Raw genomic sequence first — 13,738 nt, forward strand, 5'->3', positions numbered from 1 at the left:
TTTGAATAGATTGGTTGATTCTATAAATGAGACTTATATTGCTATTATTCCTAAGCTAAAGTCTCTACTAAAGTTTCTGAATATAGACCTATCAGCCTATGCAATTGTAAAGACCAAACACAATAGTTCTAAGGTCGAAATATTGATAATTTATATTGGGCCTAAATTATATTTAAGGGCATATTGGATAAGTCTACGAATGATAAATTATTGAGATTTATTAGGAGTTTTAATTAGACTCAATAACTAGGTTAAATCTTAATTATTATTTATTAAATGAGTTAGACTCCTTTTAACACTTAAAAATCGACCATTAGAAGTTTATTTAAATTTAAAATAATCACTAATTAAAGTCTCCTACGAAGTCTCAATTACTGTCAATCCTACATTAAATGAACTGATAGATCATGTTTTTAAATTCAAACTCTTTTCTTAGATGATTACGACTGAGTGCTCAACAAATTAGTATCATTACATGTATTAACCGAGTCCAACACAAACTCGTTGGCGCACTCTCCCAAATCTCTTTATAAATATGTCCATTCCGTGTATTATTTGGAAAAAAAATATAAATCTCTATAAGTGCCGTGGATGAATCGAAGATATCCAATTTAGCACCGTGCATGTCCCGTATTCACCACACTAATAGCCGACTGTCTCATTTCTCTCATAACATCCCTTACGTCTTCTCTCTCATTCTAGTTCACATGGTCGATTTCATATTGAAAATATTAGTTTAATGCTGTGAGGTAAGTAGTTTGATTATAAATTAGGATTAGCATATACTAGCTAGTTATATATATTATTATTAAAGTCTGTCTTTTGAAAACCAGTGTTTATATACCACGCATGTCATGATATTTGCAAGCACGTTATTCATCAAGTTTTATTTTGCATATTATAGTTATGAATGTATTATGCATTTCTTGCATCTCACGTTATATAAGATACGTAAGTTTTCATAAAATCAAGTGTAAGATAATAATAGTTTGACAAGATGACCATTTTGATGCTTGGTACCAATGCGATTTATGGGTGGATATGAAAGCCATGGAGTTAAGCGTGGTCCACCTAGTATGCTATTATACTATTAGTAGCTTCGCTTACATCTGCGATATGTAGAACCGATGCACAACCTTGCACACATGAATAAGTGTGTGGGCCAGTATCATAAGTAAGATAAGTCATGTATGTTATTATATATGTATGAACAATAATGATTTTAAGTTCTCAGCATGAAAGATTTTTTGAAAAATCTTATGTTGAATATGTTTACGTTATGATGGGTTACTTACTGAGTCATTGACTCATTTTAATTGTTTTATGTTTTTGAACCACCCTAGGTGTGAGATCCCTATATTTCATGTGTTTTAATTCCTATTATATTTTATTTATGTTATGTTAATTTATTTTGGTGTATTTTCGGTTTGGACTTTTGATTTGTAGTGTTTTTAATTTGTTTCGGCCGTGTGTGTGTTGTGTTATAATCCAGCCCGTTTGTTTTATATGAACCCAGTCCCTTAATGGTCTAAACGACGCCGTTTTGGTGTGAATCCCTTAGGGTTTCACCATTTCTCCTTTGCGCCGTGTGACTTCTTCTTCTTCCTTTTTCTTTTCTTATTTTATCTTCTACCATTTTCCAGCTTCTACTTGTTCCACCTGCTGCCGTTGCCACCACCTCCTTTCCTCCACCTCATGGCATCACCATGTCGTTCGGTAGTGACTTCGAAAGGTTGTTGTTCAGCTGCCGCACCACGCGGCGACCACTTTCCACCTCGAGCTCCCTTGCTTGCCTCCGTGTCGTTCAGCAACGCCTTCCCTCTATTGCTGTCAACCCACCACTTCACCATGCAACCCATACTGACACGCATCTCCTCCACGGCTTGCCTTGTCGTTTTTCACTTCTTCTACCCGTGATACACGCAGTCTCACAAACTGCCATGCTCAACCTATAAATAGGCCACGGGTTCCTCAATTAAATCCTCTTAGTTCTTCTTCCTCTCTTTCTCTCTCTCATATAAGTCTTTTACATCTCTAAGACTTTAATGTGTTGTTCTAAGAATTTTGGTTGTTAATCCGAGAGCTTGAGAAGTTTTTTCGTGCTCTGTTTTGTTCTAAAGTTGTGAATTTTACTCTGTTTCTTAGTGAATTATTGGCTTGCTGTGAGTTGAGTTTTCCATCCATTTTTCTTAGACCAAATTTTTCCTTGAGAGAAACTTACCAAAAAGCCACTATTTTATTCTTGAACCACCGTGTGCCGCCACCTTTGGCAACACCTCCTTTCGCGTGATCTTCCAAAAAATTTCCATCTTCTTGTACGTAATTTTCCAACGCAACCCATGAGTTTTAAATAGCGTTGTTATAATTGTCATTTATTTGTAAACTGTTGATTTCTTGGAATTAGGCCATGAGTCGTTGAAGTGTTGGGATTAAATTGCAGTTGATGTTAGTGTTGGGCCTTGGACCGGATTAGAGGATCGGATTATGCTTGTAGTTGGTTGTAAACTGTGTATTTGAAATTATTGTGAATTTGTAAATGAGTTATTTACGATGTCATCCAATAATTGTTGTCGTCATGCATATTTATCGTATTTAATAAATTGTGCTATGAAGTCACGTTGTCTTTTTGAAATTGAGACTAATTGTGGGTGCATGTGTATCACGACCCTAAGCCGAGATGGGTCATTATCTCGGTGGAACTCCTTTGGTCACTCGGGAGCGTAACAGACTGACTTGACGTCTTCTGAGTTGTAGCAGGGTGATGAGGGTAACGAACGAGACAGTAACGCCCTCATACTGATTCAGTGGCCTTTTGCTGGAGGGGTTAGAGGATGCTTGGCCATGTACGTGCTGGACGCGGAACTGAGCATCGCTCATTACGAAGTCTTATGCATGGAAGTTACCCGTGGTATGACGATGAGAGCCAGGGTGTGCGGACGGTCCACAGGGGAGACAAGGGTGCATGCATGATAAAATAATGGTTATGACTGGGCCCAAATGAGATTTTTGGCGTGAGTGTTTAAAAGTGTATTTTTGGGGAAAAAGAAATGTGGTTTTGTTTCCTTCATATTTGTCCGTATGTGGACGTGTGATTGTATTAACGTGTTTTAAATCTCTTGGATGTTGTGTTAGTTAATTACTTGCTGAGATGTCATAATCTTATTGTGGTGTTTTATCCTATGATTCCATCTTATGGTACCGTAGAGTCTGACGCAAAGCCCGAGTATGAACCCGAGGGACCGGCTCCACCAGAGGCATGACTTGCTGATATGTTGATCAGCGTTATGGGACTTGTTTCACTTATGTTATTTCTTTTCTTTAAATTATCTATCGGATGGATGTATAAATATTGTAAGGATATTTTACTGTTTTTGAACAATTCTAGTACTTAATAAAGAAAGACATTTTTATTTCTCTGTTGTGAATATTATAGTGTACACTCATTGCATGTTGTACACACTCTGAGCACTGGTCGTTGGGGTGTGTGATCCGTGTGATTATTATCCCGGTGTCACGAACTCTACAAAAAATAACACATGGGGGGTCGAGGGCTCCATACCGGGTCAAAATATTTATAAAGGTAGAGTTACAGAATGAGACTTAGTCTAGGGAGGCGTGACAGTGACTTAGGTCACGTTCAGAGATTTTAAGTTATGATTTTTATGGCACGAACTTTGAGAAATTTTTAATAAATGCTTCCATGCACTCCCTCTTAAAATCTCAGTATTTTTTTTATAAAGAACTATTTTATAGAATCTTTGTATTTGGCGCTTCTTTAAGAAAATTAAATCTTTAAGTGAAGATTAGTAGTAGCACTTCGGCTCCTGTGATGTTCTAAAAATGACATCTTTCTTAATCGTGTGTAATGAGGTGTTATAGGAATGTTATGTACAAAGTTGTTTCAAAGTTTTTGGCTAAAAGACTGAAAGTGATTCTGAATGATATTATTTCTGCCGCTTAGTCTACTTTTGTGCTTGGAAGGTCGTTTCTGATAATATTATTGTTGTTTATGAAGCCATGCACACAATGAACAGTAGGCTAGTTAGGAAATCAGGATATGTGGCTTTAAAGTTTGATATGAATAAGGCATATGATCGATTAGAATGAGCCTTTCTAAGAGCAGTATTGATGAAATTGAGTTTTGCTTAGAGATGAACTGATCTGGTGTTAGGTGCATTGAATCTATGTAAAGCCCCGATCCCAAATAGGTTGGAAAGTTACTTCCTGTCACTTAAACTCACATATCACAATACAGATATAGACTAAACTTTCTCAATTACACATAAAGCTCACTATTTTTAACTCAACTACTCCAAATAATTAACTAGGAACACCATAAACTCTCAATATAAACATCAAATTCTCAACATACCACATCACCAGACTATAATAATTTTATAGAATAAAATTCTCCAATAACCATGGCATCCTTTTGTGTTTAGTCCACTGTGCTTAACTAATCTTATCCATGCTCTGTAATCTTGATCCTCAATGGAAACATTCAAATTATATGAAAAATATTGTGGAAATAAGGGGTGAGTTATCGACAATTCAATAAGCAAATAACATATACTATTATGTAAACATGAGCATTTTCAAAGAGTTCAGAATGTAGAAACAAATCATTTCAGTTTCAATATGCAGATCTAAAAAATGTGTTATCAGAATATCAGAGCGACTTTTCAAACTATTCATATTCAAAAGCCCTTTAGCATAGCATGATTGAATGTCATCGTCTTATCATATCAAATCATTTCATTTCATATTATATCACTATATCATATCAGAGACCATGTTTAAACCTCGTGCTAAGATTGTGTTATCCTCGGTGGACAAACCAGACAGTATCAGAATGTGAATCTTTTTCTTATTCATTCTCGGAGCCCTGAGTGTGCACGCAGAAAAGACCACGCAGGAAAACCACTTTGTTTCTAAAGTGGGTGCACTCATATCAGAAATGTTGGTACCAATTATATAACCAAATCGAAATAATCGTATCAGAACCAGAATAAGAATCAGAATGTCATGCCAAAGGTTTTTTAGATACCACATCATATCAAAATAGAGTATTGAACAAATTCATATCATTTTTACATAATCAAAATAGATTCAGAGTATCTTCATATAACATTTAAAAATTTTCCAAATTTCATATTCGCTCTTTTGCGCAGTTAAGAAATAGTATACTAAAATTTTGCTCATGTCTATACCTGTCATGTCAGAAAATACTTTCTCTTTATACAGCTTCCGTGAGTAATGCAGAACACATAACTAAGGTTATTTTCACATTGTTTTTCAAAACATAACATGCATATGTTTTTTATAAAATCAATCTCAATTCATTTTCTTTTTATACAAAATTTAGCATAGGAACTCCGTTTACCTGAACTTTTAACTTCTTTGCATTTCCTCACAATAATGCCAAGGGAATATTAGTTGTCGCCTATAAAATAGATGCGTAACTTGCGTAAATTTTTAACAGTATGTAACTATTTAATTAAACACATGTTTCCTAATTAAAACCTGAAATACTTAAATAACCTAGACTTCATTCCGCCTATAATCATAACACAAAATTTAATTAAACACGTGTTTTCTAATTAAAACTCGAAATATTTAATTAATAGCCTAGACTTCATATAGTCTATAATCATAACCCAAAAATAAAAACATAATCACTCCCAAAATCGTTAATCTCCACGTAATTCCTCCAAATAATTACATATGATTAAACACTACAATATCTCCCCATCACTACATTGATTTTTCTCTCGATTTTAACATAAAATATCATCAACCTTGACTAATTCATGCAACTTGCATGTCCCTTGTAGCTAAACTTATGACTTGGAGTATTCATGCTACCCGTAACACGTAAATGTCCATGTTCATCATAGAGTTAACCCGTGACCCATGAGCAGCATAATACTACATTGGAGAGAGGGAGAGGGCAAGAGAGAGACACAGAGAGAGTGAGTGAGTGCCATACCGACATGGGCAACTGAGAGGGATGGAGGTCGATCACGTTGGTTCAACCATGGGCGGAAGGGTTGAGCATGGCATCGGTGGTTTTCGAGTGGTCGCACTGTGTCTCGAACCCCATAACTTCCTAGTGTAATTGGCTATGCGTGGGGTCTTGGAGCAACGGCTGGTCGTTAGGCCATTGGTTTACCTGGGCATGGTGGTGCAAAGTGAGTATCACGGTGGCTATGTGGTGGTCGAACTAAGGAGATTGCCTGCGGCTTTATGGCTCGCGTGGTGCATGCTTGCTGCTCTGTTTTGGGTGTAGAAAACATAGGAGATTCATGGGTTTACAGTGGTACAGTTGGCTAATGGTAGTTGTCGTGGTTTGCCGTCGGTTATTCCCATTGTGGTTCACAGTCGAACTGACATGGAGGAGAGAGTGAAGGTAGTAACAATGTGGCTTGTCCGAGGGGAAGGGCGTCTTCATCCATGGTTGCAGGAAGGTGGTTTTGTTTGGTGCATGGTGTTGCTGGTCTTGGATGTTTGCTACGTGGTTGTTCGTACGTTGGTAGTTCTCGGTGCAGAATTGCTGGTTACTACTGGGGCTGAGCAGTGGGGGTTGTCCCATGGTGGTGCATGCGAGTGTGTTGTTGTGTGGGGGAAAATGGTTGTGCTCTATTTTGGTGTAGGGGATAACAACGGTTTTTTTTTTTTTTTTTTTTTTTTTTGGGTGCATTGGTTGGGCCGTGCACCTAGGCTGTTTTTATGGTGGTTCACGGCGTGGGTGGACTTTGCCCAAGACTTGCACGAGTGAAGGCTCATATTTGGATGGGGTGAGGGAGAGATTAACTGCTCGAACTCAGTCACTCAAGGTTAGTCGACAGTGGTGGGTGCGGCGAAGCATGAGAGAAATCGAGAGGGATATAAGTGTTGGATTTGTGGTAGTACAGTTGGCTCAAACTGTGATGGTTTTTGTGTCTATTGAAAGTGGAGGAGAGGGTGCGGTGATTGAAGCTTGAACGTGGGCTGCGTTTTGATGCTTTGAATGTGGAAGAGGAATGATGGCTCGTGCAACCTGATGATTTATGTGTGGAACTTGGTGTGGTGAACATGGGATTGCATGATGTTGCCATATGTTTGGGTGGCTGCCGGTTATGGAAGGGAGTCAATGTGGTGTTGTTCACTGCATAATAGGGCTGCTAAGTATGGTGTATGAGTGTATAGCTACTTGCGGCAACCCTAGTTTGGGAAAGAGGTTGTTGTGTACACACACACACACACACACACACACACATATATATATATATATATATATATATATATATATACTAGCAGTGGTTTAACGTGCAAAGCACGTTTGCCACTTTTATCTAATTGGAAGAAAAAATAAAATTTTTGAAAATAATATGTCCAAATAGTAAATAAAGTGTGACTGATCCTTACATATAGTACATAATTTTGAATAATTGAATTAGTTGTTAGTTCACAATCATCAAGATTGAAAGAGTACATAAGATAGATTAGTAAATAGCCTAATGCATAAGAGCATAAAACCCAATCTAAGCAAGCATATATGAATTTTCATATTTCTCTACTTTAATAAGAAGAGTTTGTTCCAACCGCAGAATTTCTATGAATTTCTCTACATTTCCTTTGGGTTGATCATCTGTACGTGAAAGATCAATTATGATCATGTGTTAAAAGTTTTGCATGGAAGTTTCAGCTTTACAAATTAACCATATTTGACTGTAGAGATCAATGCATGCATGTCATGTTATCTCCAACTATGCAAAAGATGTAGCGAGCTTGTATGAAGCAAATCCACTCTCTATGTTCCTGCCCTCACGTTCTTTCATCATTAAAGTAAACCTCTTATATTTTGGAAGCCCCAAAAATATTATAATTGTAGAAAATTATTTTATGTAAATAATTTTAGTTAATTAAGAATATTATGAGATTTAAATTATGTTAAAAACTCTAATTATTTATATGGTTTTATTTTCTTAAAAATATTTAGCAAAACTTCATAATTTATTTAATGATAAAAGATTAGTATTTTGTAAATTAAAGTTGATTTTAAATGTATGATATGACATTTATTTTTTAATTATCTATTTTAAGTGAGTTCATTTAAATGTATGATTTGATCTACCGTTGAATCAAATCTAGAGACTCAAGATGAATGGTTGGAATTTAAAGCCCCAAACCCTAACTCTTCACCTCACTTTTCCCTCTTGCCTCTCTCTCCTCCCTCCCTCCAGCCGCATGCCCCTCTCCCTCTCGATCTCTCTTCTCCTCGACTCCTCCCAGCGTTGTCAGCCTCCGTTGTTGCGTCACCACCAAGCCCAATCATCGGCGACCTTCCCCATGCCGATCTCCTCACCACATACCTCTCTCTCTCTCTCTCTCTCTCTCCCCGCAATAGGCCAAAGCTCGTACCCCTCTCATCCTCTCCCTTTGATTTCCCTCTATCGCACCGCCACTGGGCCGTCATGAGCAGCTCCTCCCATGAGCTTCAACAGCCACCTCTTCCCCACAACGCGGCTCCCTGACGCAGCGCCCGTAGCTCCTCCCTAGCCCCACCACGTAGCCCCTCTACACGCACGAGTTTCTCCTCGTAACGCTGCCGTTAGCCAAGCCCACACCACTACACCACTACACCACCACGACGGCCTAGATCCGCCGCCTACAGCCCACGACGCCACCACCAGCCTTCCACGGCACCTCCCCTGCTCTTCCATGCCCAACCGAGCCTCTACCTCTCCCATTTTGTATTTTGTAAACTTGTAAATTTTTTGATTTTGTAGAATTATGATAATTTACGATGAGTTTGTGATCATCCTACAGTGATTTTGAGATGATTTATGGTGAGTTTGGTTTGTGCTTGCTGTGATTTTGTGATCTGTTGTGATAATTTTGTGTGGTAATTTTATGATCTGTTGTGGTAATTTTGTGATGATTTTTGTGGTGATTTTGTAATCTGTTGTGGTGATTTTGTGGTATTTTGGGAAGAATATTGTTGTGAGGATGTAGAGAGAGACGAAGAAGAAAAGCATAAAATAAGAGTACTATTTATACTGTTCATTACTGTTTATTGAGCGATAGACGCTTTTAAGTATAAAGATATATATCTATATATATATTTATATGATAAGGTAGGAAAATTCCATATGCATGGTTTGTATGCAGGATGGAAATCAAAATTGGGCTCTAGCCTTGGCCACCTGCACGAGTTTTGATCCTTTGGGCTTCCTAAAAATTTTAGCCCATTAATACCATCTCAACATTAATTTACTAAACCTTTAACAGGTCAAAAAATAAACTTACTCTCGGGCCTAATTAAAGATTCCAGCGAACCAAAAGTTTTAGCTCGTGAGCATATACTAAAATTTTCAATTAACCTCAAAGCATATACTAAAATTTTCAATTAACCTCAAATAAGGTTCTGAAATATTGGCCCGTTAAATGTAATTTATGCCCAACAATATCTATATTCCAACAAAATAAAAATTTGGGCACATAACCTATCCAAAATTTCTTGCTAAATCCTCAAATGGGCTTCCCATAACTATTAAACTAAATAAATTAATAGTAGACATGCTTGGCTTGGGCTTAGTGCTGGACCTGGGTGTTACAATCTGTCTCCTATTCTATACTCATTAATGATACTCCTCAAGACTTTCTCAAACCAACAAGAGGAATTAGGCAAGGTAACTCATTATCATCTTACCTTTTCATATTATGTGTTGAAACTTTGAGTAATCTCCCAAGTTGTACTGAAAAATGAGGTTCTATTACAGGCATCCCCTTAGCTCAAGAAATGATTCACATTAACCATCTATTCTTTACAGATAATAGTCTACCTTTTTATAAAGCTAATCATTAGAGTGGAGCAGGTTGGTTAGCATTCTGGAGTCCTATGAGAAGGCATTTGGCCAAAGGTTGAATAAGTAAAAAACTTCCATCTATTTAAGCAGGAATACTTCAAGAGAAGCTCAAGACATAATTCTCAGCATAGCATGTATTAGATCAAATATGTCATATGGAAAGTACTTGGGGTTGCCTGCACTTTTTGGAAGATCTTAATCCAATTCTTTTAGAAGCATCCAGGATAGAGTGAGACAAATGATCAACAACTACAAAATAAGTCATTCTCAAATCAGTAATTCAAGTACTGTCTGCTTATAGAATAAAAGTACTTTTCTTCTCAAAAACAAAAATAGAGTTATGCAACACTATTGGTGGAGACAACAAGATATAAAGGAAGACACGCTGGGTTTCTTTGAACAAGATGGGAAAGGCCAAGTCTGCTAGTGGATTGGCTTTTAGAGATTTGAAATTTTTTAACCTTGCCATGTTTGCAAAACAAGGTTGAAGACTTATCGAGAACAAAGTTTTAAATTCCTTTCCGGCGATCATTCTAGTTGAGGTACTGAAATAGAATATTTTGATATAGATACATTTCAGTGTATCGTTTCGAGATAGTTGTTATATGGATAAGTTACATATATATATATATATAGAGAGAGAAAAATTATATTCTAAAATAACATCAATACAAGTCTCAAAAATTATATACTTGAAAAACTCAATAATACTTATAAATTCACAAGTAAAATACCGAAATGAAGAATAATGTAAAAAACCAACAATAAAGTCAGAAACTAATAATAGCAACAATGTTATCTGGAATTTTACTTTCCCATCACTATGACCTCAAATTCCACACATGCATCCAATAAAAAGAAAATATAAGAATTTATTCAAGTGGGAGACTCAGAATTTATTGCCGACTTTAATTCAGATCTATCTCTTATTTATAGAATAAATCTCATAAACTATGATTTTTTTATTTATTTATGGTCTTGGCCAGCAGCCTCCTTTAACAGAAGAAGAGAGACCTATGGTATTGCCTTTGAAAGAAAACAAAAAGAGTGTTTTGGAAGTGTCTCGTGACCTTTCTTGTAATTCCAATTTCCCACACTGATCCCCACTAGGAAACAAAATTGAGGGCAATTGGTTTTGTCTTTGTAATGGCATGTTTGGATTGGAGAAACCTTTGGGAATATAAGAAGTCACCAGGACAGCCCTGATTCCCTATTCACCTAATGTAATGACAAAATAAATAAAAAATAAAAATAAAAAAGTGGAAGTTTCAAAACGTGAGAAAAGAAAGACGATTTCTCGAGAGAGTTTTGTAGAGAGAGAGGGAGAGAAACTGCAAAGCAAAAGGTTCGTCTTCCCACAAATTCCATATTCCACTTAGGGGAAGAGTAGAACAACAAAACAATATTATGATCCTGAAGATTAAAAGTTTAATCAAATTCGTATCTAACAGTCTTATAACTTTTGGATCAATAGTTGGGTTTGTAACAATTGGTATCAGAGCTGGGACCATATCACGGGTTCAAGTTACAGAGGAGACGACCTATAGACTGGATCAAAATACTTTGGTACTATGTATAAGCATAGTATTAAGTCATTGAATACTGATAAATGAGTGAAGCTGTCAAAAGAGAAAGAACTACTACTGGGTTAGTGTCGATAGAGTGGGCCGCTGTGGACGTTAGATTCGGAAGCATGATGAAATGTTATGATCCTGAGGGTTAAAGGTTTAACCAAATTAGTACCTAACAGTCCTAAAACTTTTGGATCAATGGTTGAGTTTTTAACAAATAGTAACAATAAAAAGACTACTCCACGCATTGTCGACAACGTAGCCATGAAAATGCACTCCAAACAAGATGTAGCTTTAATTAAGCCAAGTTTTTTTTTTTTTCTTTTTTTGATAAAAACAAAAGAAACCTCCCCCCGGAAACTCATAAGAAGAAAACCCATAAGAATTAAGGATCTGATTTGAGTTCCCAAGGAAGGGAGAGACGTATAAATGGAGGAGGAATTTGAAAATGCCATGCACTTCAAGACAAATAGATTCCACATCCCACTTCATTCAAAGTTCAAACTGTTGTTAAGACCCTCGATGAACACAAAAAAGTGCAAGCCCTAATTGACTCAGATACTCATCATTGGAGATATTCTCTAGTTGAAGAAATTTTCTCAAGAGAAGAAGTTGAAACCATAAAAAAAATCCTTATCAATTTTTGAAATAGTCAAGACAAGTTAATATGGAGAGGCACTATTAGTGGATAATTCTCATTAAGGAGTGCTCCTCATTTACAAAAAGAAGTGCATGACAGTACTATAGAGTCTTCTAGCAGTAGCAAACAGAGGAGAATTTGGCCAATAGTTTGGAAGCTGAATATACCAAATGCAAACAAAGTCTTCTTATGGAGAGTATGTTTAGAAGCTATTTCAACAAATCTGAATCTGTTTAAAAAGAAAGTAGTGGAGATCCCATATTGTCCCCCCTGTTTAGGGGAGGAAGAGTCCGTGGAACATGCCTTGTGGGGGTGCATTGCAGCTCAAGATGTATGGATTTTATGTTCTAAGAAAATACGAAAAAGCAATTTCCTCAAGAAGAGTTTTATACAGTTTATAGAAACCATGTGTGAAGTTTTTGAGAAGAACAGATAGATGTGTTTTAGTGATATCAAATGTAAACTTCAAAGCTTTGCTAATTGGTCAGTCGCTAATGATATAGCCCATGTCTTTGCAAAAATGCCTTGCATATTTTTTATGTAATTGTAGATATGGAAGCCCCCATGTATTCCGACCTTATTCTAAAGGAGATGATTAATAAAACTGTCTTGATTTAAATATATATATTTATCAATTCTGTTACAAGTATCCGCCGGGGTACTTTTTGAGAAATCGACTGATAATGCCACATCAACCGATATTATTAAAAAAATAAATCGATTTCAGAAACATAAATCAAACCTATCTCAACTAGCACCAAAATCATTCCTCATATTTTGCATCTCAGCTAACCCATCCCAGAAGAAACTGCGCTGTTGTGCCGTCGAACGGCAAGCATTGATGAATGGCGTTCATTTTACATGCAGAAGCCCTTGCCCTTCAATCCCTCTCCATCAAAGAGTGAGGCAGCTTCAAATTCAATTGACTTGTACCTAACCATTGACTTGAATCAACAAGTCTTTGAGATGAAAATCAGAGACAGCTTATCATGATTAGATTAAAATCCTAAGCTTGCAATTACCCTCATTATCTAATTGCAGAGTTTGTTGAAGGGGAACAAGGACATCTGCTTCTTAGATGATGATTGTGTAGATACTTGATATTACTATAATTACGTGAGAGAAGTCTATTTTGATATTACTATAATTACTTGATATTACTTGATTGCAAAAATTGCAATCAATTTGGAAAATTTACAGAAGAGAAAAAAGGGCAAAAGATTGCTCAAATCCTCATAAAAAAAATTCCGTATCACAATCGGAAATATCCCAACCAACAATGACCATCACTTCCACCACAAATTCCCATCCTCCAAAAAATACAAGAAGAAAACGACCTCAAAACCAGGGGAACTAATCATCGTCGTTCCTCTTCTTAGGCTTGCGGTAAGTCTCTTCGATGTGCTGCGCTATGAGAAGCCCAGTGCCAGTGAGCTTCCCGATTTTCGGGACAGCGTAGTTTTGGGCCACGTGGACTCCGAACACCGTGCCCACAAGGAACGAGAAGGTGCTCTTGATCGTCAAGTGGGGCGGCTTGCTTGGGAAGCTTCTTGTGTTCTATGCGGGGTGTTCTGTGGGGTTCCATGTCTCAATTCCGTGCGAGGTGAAATGTGGGGTTCCATCGCTGTTGAGTTCTTTTGAATTTCAGAAACCAATAGTAAAACTCACCGTTTCAC

Source organism: Juglans microcarpa x Juglans regia, chromosome 5D (genome assembly GCF_004785595.1).
Source record: "Juglans microcarpa x Juglans regia isolate MS1-56 chromosome 5D, Jm3101_v1.0, whole genome shotgun sequence".
Lineage (NCBI taxonomy): Eukaryota > Viridiplantae > Streptophyta > Magnoliopsida > Fagales > Juglandaceae > Juglans > Juglans microcarpa x Juglans regia.